At 42.9% G+C, this 13,023-nt stretch overlaps 16 non-coding genes across 16 annotated transcripts; all 16 read left to right on the top strand.

Annotated features, from left to right (window-relative positions):
* The first annotated feature begins 312 nt into the window (after positions 1–312).
* Positions 313–398, top strand: Trnam-cau. Its single transcript is given in 2 exon segments — positions 313–349; positions 363–398. It is a non-coding gene; the product is annotated as a tRNA-Met (tRNA).
* Positions 399–1,192: 794 nt separating this feature from the next.
* Positions 1,193–1,278, top strand: Trnam-cau. The gene is given in 2 exon segments: positions 1,193–1,229; positions 1,243–1,278. It is a non-coding gene; the product is annotated as a tRNA-Met (tRNA).
* Positions 1,279–1,720: 442 nt separating this feature from the next.
* Positions 1,721–1,806, top strand: Trnam-cau. The gene is given in 2 exon segments: positions 1,721–1,757; positions 1,771–1,806. It is a non-coding gene; the product is annotated as a tRNA-Met (tRNA).
* Positions 1,807–2,073: 267 nt separating this feature from the next.
* Trnam-cau lies at positions 2,074–2,159 on the top strand. Its single transcript is given in 2 exon segments — positions 2,074–2,110; positions 2,124–2,159. It is a non-coding gene; the product is annotated as a tRNA-Met (tRNA).
* Positions 2,160–4,187: 2,028 nt separating this feature from the next.
* On the top strand, positions 4,188–4,273 carry Trnam-cau. Its single transcript is given in 2 exon segments — positions 4,188–4,224; positions 4,238–4,273. It is a non-coding gene; the product is annotated as a tRNA-Met (tRNA).
* Positions 4,274–4,540: 267 nt separating this feature from the next.
* Positions 4,541–4,626, top strand: Trnam-cau. The gene is given in 2 exon segments: positions 4,541–4,577; positions 4,591–4,626. It is a non-coding gene; the product is annotated as a tRNA-Met (tRNA).
* A 799-nt stretch (positions 4,627–5,425) lies between these two features.
* Trnav-cac lies at positions 5,426–5,511 on the top strand. The gene is given in 2 exon segments: positions 5,426–5,462; positions 5,476–5,511. It is a non-coding gene; the product is annotated as a tRNA-Val (tRNA).
* Positions 5,512–6,130: 619 nt separating this feature from the next.
* On the top strand, positions 6,131–6,216 carry Trnav-cac. The gene is given in 2 exon segments: positions 6,131–6,167; positions 6,181–6,216. It is a non-coding gene; the product is annotated as a tRNA-Val (tRNA).
* Positions 6,217–6,483: 267 nt separating this feature from the next.
* Positions 6,484–6,569, top strand: Trnam-cau. Its single transcript is given in 2 exon segments — positions 6,484–6,520; positions 6,534–6,569. It is a non-coding gene; the product is annotated as a tRNA-Met (tRNA).
* Positions 6,570–8,946: 2,377 nt separating this feature from the next.
* On the top strand, positions 8,947–9,032 carry Trnam-cau. Its single transcript is given in 2 exon segments — positions 8,947–8,983; positions 8,997–9,032. It is a non-coding gene; the product is annotated as a tRNA-Met (tRNA).
* Positions 9,033–9,473: 441 nt separating this feature from the next.
* On the top strand, positions 9,474–9,559 carry Trnam-cau. The gene is given in 2 exon segments: positions 9,474–9,510; positions 9,524–9,559. It is a non-coding gene; the product is annotated as a tRNA-Met (tRNA).
* A 267-nt stretch (positions 9,560–9,826) lies between these two features.
* Trnam-cau lies at positions 9,827–9,912 on the top strand. The gene is given in 2 exon segments: positions 9,827–9,863; positions 9,877–9,912. It is a non-coding gene; the product is annotated as a tRNA-Met (tRNA).
* A 619-nt stretch (positions 9,913–10,531) lies between these two features.
* Trnam-cau lies at positions 10,532–10,617 on the top strand. The gene is given in 2 exon segments: positions 10,532–10,568; positions 10,582–10,617. It is a non-coding gene; the product is annotated as a tRNA-Met (tRNA).
* A 1,145-nt stretch (positions 10,618–11,762) lies between these two features.
* Trnam-cau lies at positions 11,763–11,848 on the top strand. Its single transcript is given in 2 exon segments — positions 11,763–11,799; positions 11,813–11,848. It is a non-coding gene; the product is annotated as a tRNA-Met (tRNA).
* Positions 11,849–12,289: 441 nt separating this feature from the next.
* Positions 12,290–12,375, top strand: Trnam-cau. Its single transcript is given in 2 exon segments — positions 12,290–12,326; positions 12,340–12,375. It is a non-coding gene; the product is annotated as a tRNA-Met (tRNA).
* A 267-nt stretch (positions 12,376–12,642) lies between these two features.
* On the top strand, positions 12,643–12,728 carry Trnam-cau. The gene is given in 2 exon segments: positions 12,643–12,679; positions 12,693–12,728. It is a non-coding gene; the product is annotated as a tRNA-Met (tRNA).
* The last annotated feature ends 295 nt before the right edge of the window (positions 12,729–13,023 follow it).

Here is a 13,023-nt window from a genome sequence, read left to right as displayed (position 1 = left end):
GAATGTAGAAATCTGAATGTCGTGAGTTCGATCCTCACACGGGGCATATTTTTTCTTTTGAAAACGAAAGACTCTATGACCGTTTTGACGAAAGCACCACAAACACGCATAGAAAAGGCACATTTCCCATGTAGTCGTCGTTAGCGCAATAGGCAGCGCGTCAGTCTCATAATCAAATCTAGAAATCTGAAAGTCGTGAGTTTGATCCTCACACGGGGCACATTTTTTTTTCTTTTGAAAACGAATGACTCTATGAGCGGTTAAACAAAAAACACAACAAACACGCATAGAGAAGATACTTTTCTCATGTTGGCCTCGTTAGCGCAGTAGGCAGCGCGTCAGTCTCATACTCAAATCTAGAAATCTGAAGGTCGTGAGTTCGATCCTCACACGGGGCATATTTTTTTTCTTTTGAAAACGAATGACTCTATGACCGGTTTGACAAAAAACACAACAAACACGCATAGAGAAGACACTTTTCTCATGTTGGCCTCGTTAGCGAAGTAGGTAGCGCGTCAGTCTCATACTCAAATCTAGAAATCTGAAGGTCGTGAGTTCGATCCTCACACGGGGCATATTTTTTTTCTTTTGAAAACGAATGACTCTATGACCGGTTTGACGAAAACACCACAAACACGTATAGAGAAGACACATTTCTCAGGTTGGCCTCGCTAGCGCAGTAGGCAGCGTGTCAGTCTCATAATCAAATGTAGAAATCTGAAGGTCGTGAGTTCGATCCTCACACGGGGCATATTTTATTCTTTTGAAAACGATTGACTCTATGACCGGTTTGACAAAAAAACACCACAAACACGCATAGAGAATACACTTTTCTCATGTTGGCCTCGTTAGCGCAGTAGGCAGCGCGTCAGTCTCATAATCGAATGTAGAAATCTGAAGGTCTTGAGTTCGATCCTCACGCGGGGCATATTTTTCTCTTTTGAAAACAAATGACTCTATGAGCGGTTTGACGAAAACACCACAAACACGCATAGAAAAGACGCATTTCTCATGTTGGCCTCGTTAGCGCAGTAGGCAGCGCGTCAGTCTCATAATCAAATCTAGAAATCTGAAGGTCGTGAGTTCGATCCTTAGACGGGGCATATTTTTTTCTTTTGAAAACGAATGACTCTATGACCGGTTTGACGAAAACACCACAAACACGCATAGAGAAGACACATTTCTCATGTTAGCCTCGTTAGCGCAGTAGGCAGCGCGTCAGTCTCATAATCAAATGTAGAAATCTGAAGGTCGTGAGTTCGATCCTCACACGGGGCATATTTCTTTTATTTTGAAAACGAATGACTCTATGACCGGTTTGACGAAAACACCACAAACACGCATAGAGAAGACACATTTTTCAGGTTGGCCTCGTTAGCGCAGTAGGCGGCGCGTCAATATCAGAATCGAATGTAGAAATCTGAATGTCGTGAGTTCGATCCTCAAACGGGGCATATTTTTTCTTTTGAAAACGAATGACTCTATGACCGGTTTGACGAAAACACCACAAACACGCATAGAGAAGACACATTTCTTATGTTGGCCTTGTTAGCGCAGTAGGAAGCGCGTCAGTATCATAATCAAATCTAGAAATCTGAAGGTCGTGAGTTCGATCCTCACACGGGGCACATTTTTTTTTCTTTTGAAAACGAATGACTCTATGAGCGGTTTGACAAAAAACACAACAAACACGCATAGAGAAGACACTTTTCTCATGTTGGCCTCGTTAGCGCAGTAGGTAGCGCGTCAGTCTCATACTCAAATCTAGAAATCTGAAGGTCGTGAGTTCGATCCTCACACGGGGCACATTTTTTTTCTTTTAAAAACGAATGACTCTATGACCGGTTTGACAAAAACACCACAAACACGTATAGAGAAGACACATTTCTCAGGTTGGCCTCGCTAGCGCAGTAGGCAGCGTGTCAGTCTCATAATCAAATGTAGAAATCTGAAGGTCGTGAGTTCGATCCTCACACGGGGCATATTTTATTCTTTTGAAAACGATTGACTCTATGACCGGTTTGACAAAAAAACACCACAAACACGCATAGAGAATACACTTTTCTAATGTTGGCCTCGTTAGCGCAGTAGGCAGCGCGTCAGTCTCATAATCGAATGTAGAAATCTGAAGGTCGTGAGTTCGATCCTCACACGGGGCACATGTTTTTTTTTCTTTTGAAAACGAATGACTCTATGAGCGGTTTGACAAACAACACAACAAACACGCATAGAGAAGAGACTTTTCTCATGTTGGCCTCGTTAGCGCAGTAGGCAGCGCGTCAGTCTCATAATCAAATGTAGAAATCTGAAGGTCGTGAGATCGATCCTCACACGGGGCATATTTTTTTCTTTTGAAAACGAATGACTCTATGACAGGTTTGACGAAAACACCACAAACACGCATAGAGAAGACACATTTCTCATGTTGGACTCGTTAGCGCAGTAGGCGGCGCGTCAGTATCATAATCGAATGTAGAAATCTGAATGTCGTGAGTTCGATCCTCACACGGGGCATATTTTTTCTTTTGAAAACGAAAGACTCTATGACCGGTTTGACGAAAACACCACAAACACGTATAGAGAAGACACATTTCTCAGGTTGGCCTCGCTAGCGCAATAGGCAGCGCGTCAGTCTCATAATCAAATCTAGAAATCTGAAAGTCGTGAGTTTGATCCTCACACGGGGCACATTTTTTTTTCTTTTGAAAACGAATGACTCTATGAGCGGTTAAACAAAAAACACAACAAACACGCATAGAGAAGATACTTTTCTCATGTTGGCCTCTTTAGCGCAGTAGGCAGCGCGTCAGTCTCATACTCAAATCTAGAAATCTGAAGGTCGTGAGTTCGATCCTCACACGGGGCATATTTTTTTTCTTTTGAAAACGAATTACTCTATGACCGGTTTGACAAAAAACACAACAAACACGCATAGAGAAGACACTTTTCTCATGTTGGCCTCGTTAGCGAAGTAGGTAGCGCGTCAGTCTCATACTCAAATCTAGAAATCTGAAGGTCGTGAGTTCGATCCTCACACGGGGCATATTTTTTTTCTTTTGAAAACGAATGACTCTATGACCGGTTTGACGAAAACACCACAAACACGTATAGAGAAGACACATTTCTCAGGTTGGCCTCGCTAGCGCAGTAGGCAGCGTGTCAGTCTCATAATCAAATGTAGAAATCTGAAGGTCGTGAGTTCGATCCTCACACGGGGCATATTTTATTCTTTTGAAAACGATTGACTCTATGACCGGTTTGACAAAAAAACACCACAAACACGCATAGAGAATACACTTTTCTCATGTTGGCCTCGTTAGCGCAGTAGGCAGCGCGTCAGTCTCATAATCGAATGTAGAAATCTGAAGGTCTTGAGTTCGATCCTCACGCGGGGCATATTTTTCTCTTTTGAAAACAAATGACTCTATGAGCGGTTTGACGAAAACACCACAAACACGCATAGAAAAGACGCATTTCTCATGTTGGCCTCGTTAGCGCAGTAGGCAGCGCGTCAGTCTCATAATCAAATCTAGAAATCTGAAGGTCGTGAGTTCGATCCTTTGACGGGGCATATTTTTTTCTTTTGAAAACGAATGACTCTATGACCGGTTTGACGAAAACACCACAAACACGCATAGAGAAGACACATTTCTCATGTTAGCCTCGTTAGCGCAGTAGGCAGCGCGTCAGTCTCATAATCAAATGTAGAAATCTGAAGGTCGTGAGTTCGATCCTCACACGTGGCATATTTCTTTTATTTTGAAAACGAATGACTCTATGACCGGTTTGACGAAAACACCACAAACACGCATAGAGAAGACACATTTTTCAGGTTGGCCTCGTTAGCGCAGTAGGCGGCGCGTCAATATCAGAATCGAATGTAGAAATCTGAATGTCGTGAGTTCGATCCTCAAACGGGGCATATTTTTTCTTTTGAAAACGAATGACTCTATGACCGGTTTGACGAAAACACCACAAACACGCATAGAGAAGACACATTTCTTATGTTGGCCTTGTTAGCGCAGTAGGAAGCGCGTCAGTATCATAATCAAATCTAGAAATCTGAAGGTCGTGAGTTCGATCCTCACACGGGGCACATTTTTTTTCTTTTGAAAACGAATGACTCTATGAGCGGTTTGACAAAAAACACAACAAACACGCATAGAGAAGACACTTTTCTCATGTTGGCCTCGTTAGCGCAGTAGGTAGCGCGTCAGTCTCATACTCAAATCTAGAAATCTGAAGGTCGTGAGTTCGATCCTCACACGGGGCACATTTTTTTTCTTTTGAAAACGAATGACTCTATGACCGGTTTGACAAAAACACCACAAACACGTATAGAGAAGACACATTTCTCAGGTTGGCCTCGCTAGCGCAGTAGGCAGCGTGTCAGTCTCATAATCAAATGTAGAAATCTAAAGGTCGTGAGTTCGATCCTCACACGGGGCATATTTTATTCTTTTGAAAACGATTGACTCTATGACCGGTTTGACAAAAAAACACCACAAACACGCATAGAGAATACACTTTTCTAATGTTGGCCTCGTTAGCGCAGTAGGCAGCGCGTCAGTCTCATAATCGAATGTAGAAATCTGAAGGTCGTGAGTTCGATCCTCACACGGGGCACATGTTTTTTTTTTCTTTTGAAAACGAATGACTCTATGAGCGGTTTGACAAACAACACAACAAACACGCATAGAGAAGAGACTTTTCTCATGTTGGCCTCGTTAGCGCAGTAGGCAGCGCGTCAGTCTCATAATCAAATGTAGAAATCTGAAGGTCGTGAGATCGATCCTCACACGGGGCATATTTTTTTCTTTTGAAAACGAATGACTCTATGACAGGTTTGACGAAAACACCACAAACACGCATAGAGAAGACACATTTCTCATGTTGGACTCGTTAGCGCAGTAGGCGGCGCGTCAGTATCATAATCGAATGTAGAAATCTGAATGTCGTGAGTTCGATCCTCACACGGGGCATATTTTTTCTTTTGAAAACGAAAGACTCTATGACCGTTTTGACGAAAGCACCACAAACACGCATAGAAAAGGCACATTTCCCATGTAGTCGTCGTTAGCGCAATAGGCAGCGCGTCAGTCTCATAATCAAATCTAGAAATCTGAAAGTCGTGAGTTTGATCCTCACACGGGGCACATTTTTTTTTCTTTTGAAAACGAATGACTCTATGAGCGGTTAAACAAAAAACACAACAAACACGCATAGAGAAGATACTTTTCTCATGTTGGCCTCTTTAGCGCAGTAGGCAGCGCGTCAGTCTCATACTCAAATCTAGAAATCTGAAGGTCGTGAGTTCGATCCTCACACGGGGCATATTTTTTTTCTTTTGAAAACGAATGACTCTATGACCGGTTTGACAAAAAACACAAGCAACACGCATAGAGAAGACACTTTTCTCATGTTGGCCTCGTTAGCGAAGTAGGTAGCGCGTCAGTCTCACACTCAAATCTAGAAATCTGAAGGTCGTGAGTTCGATCCTCACACGGGGCATATTTTTTTTCTTTTGAAAACGAATGACTCTATGACCGGTTTGACGAAAACACCACAAACACGTATAGAGAAGACACATTTCTCAGGTTGGCCTCGCTAGCGCAGTAGGCAGCGTGTCAGTCTCATAATCAAATGTAGAAATCTGAAGGTCGTGAGTTCGATCCTCACACGGGGCATATTTTATTCTTTTGAAAACGATTAACTCTATGACCGGTTTGACAAAAAAACACCACAAACACGCATAGAGAATACACTTTTCTCATGTTGGCCTCGTTAGCGCAGTAGGCAGCGCGTCAGTCTCATAATCGAATGTAGAAATCTGAAGGTCTTGAGTTCGATCCTCACGCGGGGCATATTTTTCTCTTTTGAAAACAAATGACTCTATGAGCGGTTTGACGAAAACACCACAAACACGCATAGAAAAGACGCATTTCTCATGTTGGCCTCGTTAGCGCAGTAGGCAGCGCGTCAGTCTCATAATCAAATCTAGAAATCTGAAGGTCGTGAGTTCGATCCTCACAAGGGGCACATTTTTTTTCTTTTGAAAACGAATGACTCTATGAGCGGTTTGACAAAAAACACAACAAACACGCATAGAGAAGACACTTTTCTCATGTTGGCCTCGTTAGCGCAGTAGGCAGCGCGTCAGTATCACAATCGAATGTAGAAATCTGAATGTCGTGAGTTCGATCCTCACACGGGGCACAATTTTTTTTCTTTTGAAAACGAATGACTCTATGAGCGGTTTGACAAAAAACACAACAAACACGCATAGAGAAGACACTTTTCTCATGTTGGCCTCGTTAGCGCAGTAGGCAGCGCGTCAGTATCACAATCGAATGTAGAAATCTGAATGTCGTGAGTTCGATCCTTAGACGGGGCATATTTTTTTCTTTTGAAAACGAATGACTCTATGACCGGTTTGACGAAAACACCACAAACACGCATAGAGAAGACACATTTCTCATGTTAGCCTCGTTAGCGCAGTAGGCAGCGCGTCAGTCTCATAATCAAATGTAGAAATCTGAAGGTCGTGAGTTCGATCCTCACACGGGGCATATTTCTTTTCTTTTGAAAACGAATGACTCTATGACCGGTTTGACGAAAACACCACAAACACGCATAGAGAAGACACATTTTTCAGGTTGTCCTCGTTAGCGCAGTAGGCGGCGCGTCAATATCAGAATCAAATGTGGAAATCTGAATGTCGTGAGTTCGATCCTCAAACGGGGCATATTTTTTCTTTTGAAAACGAATGACTCTATGACCGGTTTGACGAAAACACCACAAACACGCATAGAGAAGACACATTTCTTATGTTGGCCTTGTTAGCGCAGTAGGAAGCGCGTCAGTATCATAATCAAATCTAGAAATCTGAAGGTCGTGAGTTCGATCCTCACACGGGGCACATTTTTTTTTCTTTTGAAAACGAATGACTCTATGAGCGGTTTGACAAAAAACACAACAAACACGCATAGAGAAGACACTTTTCTCATGTTGGCCTCGTTAGCGCAGTAGGTAGCGCGTCAGTCTCATACTCAAATCTAGAAATCTGAAGGTCGTGAGTTCGATCCTCACACGGGGAATATTTTTTTTCTTTTGAAAACGAATGACTCTATGACCGGTTTGACAAAAACACCACAAACACGTATAGAGAAGACACATTTCTCAGGTTGGCCTCGCTAGCGCAGTAGGCAGCGTGTCAGTCTCATAATCAAATGTAGAAATCTGAAGGTCGTGAGTTCGATCCTCACACGGGGCATATTTTATTCTTTTGAAAACGATTGACTCTATGACCGGTTTGACAAAAAAACACCACAAACACGCATAGAGAATACACTTTTCTCATGTTGGCCTAGTTAGCGCAGTAGGCAGCGCGTCAGTCTCATAATCGAATGTAGAAATCTGAAGGTCTTGAGTTCGATCCTCACGCGGGGCATATTTTTCTCTTTTGAAAACAAATGACTCTATGAGCGGTTTGACGAAAACACCACAAACACGCATAGAAAAGACGCATTTCTCATGTTGGCCTCGTTAGCGCAGTAGGCAGCGCGTCAGTATCACAATCGAATGTAGAAATCTGAATGTCGTGAGTTCGATCCTTAGACGGGGCATATTTTTTTCTTTTGAAAACGAATGACTCTATGACCGGTTTGACGAAAACACCACAAACACGCATAGAGAAGACACATTTCTCATGTTAGCCTCGTTAGCGCAGTAGGCAGCGCGTCAGTCTCATAATCAAATGTAGAAATCTGAAGGTCGTGAGTTCGATCCTAACACGGGGCATATTTCTTTTCTTTTGAAAACGAATGACTCTATGACCGGTTTGACGAAAACACCACAAACACGCATAGAGAAGACACATTTTTCAGGTTGGCCTCGTTAGCGCAGTAGGCGGCGCGTCAATATCAGAATCGAATGTAGAAATCTGAATGTCGTGAGTTCGATCCTCAAACGGGGCATATTTTTTCTTTTGAAAACGAATGACTCTATGACCGGTTTGACGAAAACACCACAAACACGCATAGAGAAGACACATTTCTTATGTTGGCCTTGTTAGCGCAGTAGGAAGCGCGTCAGTATCATAATCAAATCTAGAAATCTGAAGGTCGTGAGTTCGATCCTCACACGGGGCACATTTTTTTTTCTATTGAAAACGAATGACTCTATGAGCGGTTTGACAAAAAACACAACAAACACGCATAGAGAAGACACTTTTCTCATGTTGGCCTCGTTAGCGCAGTAGGTAGCGCGTCAGTCTCATACTCAAATCTAGAAATCTGAAGGTCGTGAGTTCGATCCTCACACGGGGAATATTTTTTTTCTTTTGAAAACGAATGACTCTATGACCGGTTTGACAAAAACACCACAAACACGTATAGAGAAGACACATTTCTCAGGTTGGCCTCGTTAGCGCAGTAGGCAGCGCGTCAGTCTCATAATCAAATGTAGAAATCTTAAGGTCGTGAGCTCAATCCTCAGACGGGGCATATTTTTTCTTTTGAAAACGAAAGACTCTATGACCGGTTTGACGAAAACACCACAAACACGAATAGAAAAGGCACATTTCCCATGTAGGCGTCGTTAGCGCAATAGGCAGCGCGTCAGTCTCATAATCAAATCTAGAAATCTGAAGGTCGTGAGTTCGATCCTCACACGGGGCACAATTTTTTTTCTTTTGAAAACGAATGACTCTATGAGCGGTTTGACAAAAAAACACAACAAACACGCATAGAGAAGACACTTTTCTCATGTTGGCCTCGTTAGCGCAGTAGGCAGCGCGTCAGTATCACAATCGAATGTAGAAATCTGAATGTCGTGAGTTCGATCCTTAGACGGGGCATATTTTTTTCTTTTGAAAACGAATGACTCTATGACCGGTTTGACGAAAACACCACAAACACGCATAGAGAAGACACATTTCTCATGTTAGCCTCGTTAGCGCAGTAGGCAGCGCGTCAGTCTCATAATCAAATGTAGAAATCTGAAGGTCGTGAGTTCGATCCTCACACGGGGCATATTTCTTTTATTTTGAAAACGAATGACTCTATGACCGGTTTGACGAAAACACCACAAACACGCATAGAGAAGACACATTTTTCAGGTTGGCCTCGTTAGCGCAGTAGGCGGCGCGTCAATATCAGAATCGAATGTAGAAATCTGAATGTCGTGAGTTCGATCCTCAAACGGGGCATATTTTTTCTTTTGAAAACGAATGACTCTATGACCGGTTTGACGAAAACACCACAAACACGCATAGAGAAGACACATTTCTTATGTTGGCCTTGTTAGCGCAGTAGGAAGCGCGTCAGTATCATAATCAAATCTAGAAATCTGAAGGTCGTGAGTTCGATCCTCACACGGGGCACATTTTTTTTCTTTTGAAAACGAATGACTCTATGAGCGGTTTGACAAAAAACACAACAAACACGCATAGAGAAGACACTTTTCTCATGTTGGCCTCGTTAGCGCAGTAGGTAGCGCGTCAGTCTCATACTCAAATCTAGAAATCTGAAGGTCGTGAGTTCGATCCTCACACGGGGCACATTTTTTTTCTTTTGAAAACGAATGACTCTATGACCGGTTTGACAAAAACACCACAAACACGTATAGAGAAGACACATTTCTCAGGTTGGCCTCGCTAGCGCAGTAGGCAGCGTGTCAGTCTCATAATCAAATGTAGAAATCTGAAGGTCGTGAGTTCGATCCTCACACGGGGCATATTTTATTCTTTTGAAAACGATTGACTCTATGACCGGTTTGACAAAAAAACACCACAAACACGCATAGAGAATACACTTTTCTCATGTTGGCCTCGTTAGCGCAGTAGGCAGCGCGTCAGTCTCATAATCGAATGTAGAAATCTGAAGGTCGTGAGTTCGATCCTCACACGGGGCACATGTTTTTTTTTCTTTTGAAAACGAATGACTCTATGAGCGGTTTGACAAACAACACAACAAACACGCATAGAGAAGAGACTTTTCTCATGTTGGCCTCGTTAGCGCAGTAGGCAGCGCGTCAGTCTCATAATCAAATGTAGAAATCTGAAGGTCGTGAGATCGATCCTTAGACGGGGCATATTTTTTTCTTTTGAAAACGAATGACTCTATGACCGGTTTGACGAAAACACCACAAACACGCATAGAGAATACACTTTTCTCATGTTGGCCTCGTTAGCGCAGTAGGCAGCGCGTCAGTCTCATAATCGAATGTAGAAATCTGAAGGTCTTGAGTTCGATCCTCACGCGGGGCATATTTTTCTCTTTTGAAAACAAATGACTCTATGAGCGGTTTGACGAAAACACCACAAACACGCATAGAAAAGACGCATTTCTCATGTTGGCCTCGTTAGCGCAGTAGGCAGCGCGTCAGTATCACAATCGAATGTAGAAATCTGAATGTCGTGAGTTCGATCCTTAGACGGGGCATATTTTTTTCTTTTGAAAACGAATGACTCTATGACCGGTTTGACGAAAACACCACAAACACGCATAGAGAAGACACATTTCTCATGTTAGCCTCGTTAGCGCAGTAGGCAGCGCGTCAGTCTCATAATCAAATGTAGAAATCTGAAGGTCGTGAGTTCGATCCTCACACGGGGCATATTTCTTTTCTTTTGAAAACGAATGACTCTATGACCGGTTTGACGAAAACACCACAAACACGCATAGAGAAGACACATTTCTCAGGTTGGCCTCGTTAGCGCAGTAGGCGGCGCGTCAATATCAGAATCGAATGTAGAAATCTGAATGTCGTGAGTTCGATCCTCAAACGGGGCATATTTTTTCTTTTGAAAACGAATGACTCTATGACCGGTTTGACGAAAACACCACAAACACGCATAGAGAAGACACATTTCTTATGTTGACCTTGTTAGCGCAGTAGGAAGCGCGTCAGTATCATAATCAAATCTAGAAATCTGAAGGTCGTGAGTTCGATCCTCACACGGGGCACATTTTTTTTTCTATTGAAAACGAATGACTCTATGAGCGGTTTGACAAAAAACACAACAAACACGCATAGAGAAGACACTTTTCTCATGTTGGCCTCGTTAGCGCAGTAGGTAGCGCGTCAGTCTCATACTCAAATCTAGAAATCTGAAGGTCGTGAGTTCGATCCTCACACGGGGAATATTTTTTTTCTTTTGAAAACGAATGACTCTATGACCGGTTTGACAAAAACACCACAAACACGTATAGAGAAGACACATTTCTCAGGTTGGCCTCGTTAGCGCAGTAGGCAGCGCGTCAGTCTCATAATCAAATGTAGAAATCTTAAGGTCGTGAGCTCAATCCTCAGACGGGGCATATTTTTTCTTTTGAAAACGAAAGACTCTATGACCGGTTTGACGAAAACACCACAAACACGAATAGAAAAGGCACATTTCCCATGTAGGCGTCGTTAGCGCAATAGGCAGCGCGTCAGTCTCATAATCAAATCTAGAAATCTGAAGGTCGTGAGTTCGATCCTCACACGGGGCACAATTTTTTTTCTTTTGAAAACGAATGACTCTATGAGCGGTTTGACAAAAAACACAACAAACACGCATAGAGAAGACACTTTTCTCATGTTGGCCTCGTTAGCGCAGTAGGCAGCGCGTCAGTATCACAATCGAATGTAGAAATCTGAATGTCGTGAGTTCGATCCTTAGACGGGGCATATTTTTTTCTTTTGAAAACGAATGACTCTATGACCGGTTTGACGAAAACACCACAAACACGCATAGAGAAGACACATTTCTCATGTTAGCCTCGTTAGCGCAGTAGGCAGCGCGTCAGTCTCATAATCAAATGTAGAAATCTGAAGGTCGTGAGTTCGATCCTCACACGGGGCATATTTCTTTTATTTTGAAAACGAATGACTCTATGACCGGTTTGACGAAAACACCACAAACACGCATAGAGAAGACACATTTTTCAGGTTGGCCTCGTTAGCGCAGTAGGCGGCGCGTCAATATCAGAATCGAATGTAGAAATCTGAATGTCGTGAGTTCGATCCTCAAACGGGGCATATTTTTTCTTTTGAAAACGAATGACTCTATGACCGGTTTGACGAAAACACCACAAACACGCATAGAGAAGACACATTTCTTATGTTGGCCTTGTTAGCGCAGTAGGAAGCGCGTCAGTATCATAATCAAATCTAGAAATCTGAAGGTCGTGAGTTCGATCCTCACACGGGGCACATTTTTTTTCTTTTGAAAACGAATGACTCTATGAGCGGTTTGACAAAAAACACAACAAACACGCATAGAGAAGACACTTTTCTCATGTTGGCCTCGTTAGCGCAGTAGGTAGCGCGTCAGTCTCATACTCAAATCTAGAAATCTGAAGGTCGTGAGTTCGATCCTCACACGGGGCACATTTTTTTTCTTTTGAAAACGAATGACTCTATGACCGGTTTGACAAAAACACCACAAACACGTATAGAGAAGACACATTTCTCAGGTTGGCCTCGCTAGCGCAGTAGGCAGCGTGTCAGTCTCATAATCAAATGTAGAAATCTGAAGGTCGTGAGTTCGATCCTCACACGGGGCATATTTTATTCTTTTGAAAACGATTGACTCTATGACCGGTTTGACAAAAAAACACCACAAACACGCATAGAGAATACACTTTTCTCATGTTGGCCTCGTTAGCGCAGTAGGCAGCGCGTCAGTCTCATAATCGAATGTAGAAATCTGAAGGTCGTGAGTTCGATCCTCACACGGGGCACATGTTTTTTTTTCTTTTGAAAACGAATGACTCTATGAGCGGTTTGACAAACAACACAACAAACACGCATAGAGAAGAGACTTTTCTCATGTTGGCCTCGTTAGCGCAGTAGGCAGCGCGTCAGTCTCATAATCAAATGTAGAAATCTGAAGGTCGTGAGATCGATCCTCACACGGGGCATATTTTTTTCTTTTGAAAACGAATGACTCTATGACAGGTTTGACGAAAACACCACAAGCACGCATAGAGAAGACACATTTCTCATGTTGGACTCGTTAGCGCAGTAGGCGGCGCG

This window comes from Nematostella vectensis, chromosome 9 (genome assembly GCF_932526225.1).
Source record: "Nematostella vectensis chromosome 9, jaNemVect1.1, whole genome shotgun sequence".
Classification (NCBI taxonomy): Eukaryota; Metazoa; Cnidaria; class Anthozoa; order Actiniaria; family Edwardsiidae; genus Nematostella; species Nematostella vectensis.
The sequence above is the reverse complement of the archived record's forward strand: the minus strand, read 5'-3'. Positions and strand labels throughout refer to the sequence as shown.